A 2574-nucleotide genomic window follows, 5' to 3' on the forward strand; every position below is an offset into this window, starting at 1 on the left:
TAAAACATAGAGTAAAAAAAGCCGCCAAGAAAAAAAAAACACACCTAAATGTACCAAAAGAAAAGCTTGTTTTTAGGATGATGACTGCTCGTAAAATCGATCAGACGCTAGAGAGAATTATTCAGTGTCCGTCGCTATGTATACACACACACACACACACACACACACACACACACACATCAAATATATATATATATATATATATATATATATATATATATATATATATATATATATATATATGTCACCGTGCACCACAAAACGAACAAAAAGTCGCACCCCTTGAGTTCACGTGAGGACTCAAGAAAGGTGAAACGGGTCAACCAAATCAATTCTTAGTTTTTCATATTTTCTGAAAAAGTTATTCTTCTTCTACATTATTCTTGAGTTTGGGATCATAAAATGATTGGCAAAGTGCATTTTCAGTAGTTTTTCTACAACCCTTTTTTTGTAGAGTAGTGAGATGAGGTATGTCTTTAGAGGCTAATTTTCATTTCTTGATAACCCTTTGCAAACTCTTCACTTTCAAGTCTGATAACTTTTGAAAGGATAACACTACTGCTTTGAAAGTTGGCAATAATCATGGACAGAATGTTTTAATAGAGCGTGCTCAATTTCATTTCAATCTGATAATCCCTTCATTGTTATTGCTCCAGTGGTTTACATCCTGTTTTTTTTTTTTGTCCCATTCATCGCACAGCTGCACGGTTTGGTAAAGATTAAACGCTTGAATCGACAGATAGACCCTGTACTTCAGAGCCTCTTTTCTCGATTCGCACTTTTCCAGAGTGAGCGCTTTCTTTCCAATATTTAGATAAGTTAGGAGTGTCCATTTGAATTCAGTTATACATCATTCTAAAGCTTAGAGTCTGCCCTTTTAGAATCTGTCCTTAACTTAAAATCCATATCTGGCGACTTTTCGTTTGTTTTGTGGTGCATATTTGTATGTATGTATGTGTTTCTTTGTTTTATAATCATAATTGTGCAGAAAATGTGTACAGTCTTGTGTCATTTGCTGTGCACAAACCTCTCTGCGAGAATACTGTATTTCTAAAAAGAGGTGCTTAGTCAATCGCAGGTTGCAATTAAGTGCATTGTCCGACGACCCCACAAAATGAAAAATCCTTCAAAAAGGGGCAAGTTTTAACCCCTCAATAGAGAATTAGACCCCATCATTAGGCCCCTCAACAAGGCCTTTCCTACTTTGTTGCCCCACTTGAGTGGGCTAGAAACCACATTTTAAAAAATAAGTAAAGAGACCCACAAAAACCCTCAGTAGACAGACATTCGTTTTCCCTGAATAATAATTCGTATTCTGAGATGCCCGAATATTTGTTATACAGTGCCAATTTTATCTAAACAAGTGCGAATGACGAATTCAAACGGCCACGGTATAATTCTTGCAAAAACGAATATTGACGGAGATCGCTCGTATACACAGTTGTGCTTTTTTTTGTCACAAATTCACTGTGAATAAACAACCAACATAAACCTAAAAAATCTAACCACGTGAAGTGAGAATGAAATTATCTATTTCATGTAATAAAATCTGTCATTTTAATAAACGGAGGAATTAAACAAGCATGTGTCGACATACCGTTTACAGTATGTGTTGCAATCCACATTGGATACGTAATTTCGGTACTACGCGGTAATTGATAGTGATATCGCAGTAGAAATATTTGGATATTCAGGAATGGCTCTGTCCCTTTCCGCCCTAGACCTTGAACGTATATTATATAATATACATATTCTTTTTATTTATTCAATTATTTAAATTGTTGGTCGAATTTCACAAAGACTCTCCCTGAACTCAGATTTCGCATGATAATGGCTAGATGGCTGCAAAGGCCACGATTTGTAAGGTAACCGAGTTGGAATTGTTGCACATTAGATTAGTAAAGTATATATTTATGCTCATAAACTCATTAATGTATCAATATTGATGATTTTCTGCACGACTCTCTTTCACTGTCAGTGGTGGTTGGGGCTACTCGTGTTGATGACGACATTTGGGTTTGTTCATGATTCTTGGTACATTTTACTTTTGAGCTTGTGAGGATAAAAAGAAAACAGAAAAAAAATCATTCTTTTTTTTTACGATTGCTTCCATTAGCCTCGCCTCGACCCCCCCCCCCCCCCCACGAAAAAAAAAAAAAAAATGTGACAACTATCTACAGGTTGAGTTGTTTATTCAGATATTTCGCAGAGTTTCTTCGTCCGGGGACTCGTAAGAAACCTTCCTCGGGTAGTAGATCAAACCTGTGATCTGCTGGAACATTTTTCATGTTACCTTCCCCAGGCAGCGATTATTTAATATACAATGCTGATCATCCCTACGCATGAAGGATAGCCACCCTCTAGACATTACGTGCATTAATGTTTTACATGATGAACTGTGAGCGTGAACACTGCCACGGACAGTTCATTGCTTCATTATTTTTTGTCACGCCTCAAGGGCCCCAAACTTGAAGTTGATCAATCTTGGGCTCTCGTTCAATATTTTTGTCTACGCGCTACCACAGAGTTTGTTCATTTAATCATTTTGATTCCTTTAATATCCATTTTTTCTTT

This window comes from Diadema setosum, chromosome 20, assembly GCF_964275005.1.
Source record: "Diadema setosum chromosome 20, eeDiaSeto1, whole genome shotgun sequence".
Classification (NCBI taxonomy): Eukaryota; Metazoa; Echinodermata; class Echinoidea; order Diadematoida; family Diadematidae; genus Diadema; species Diadema setosum.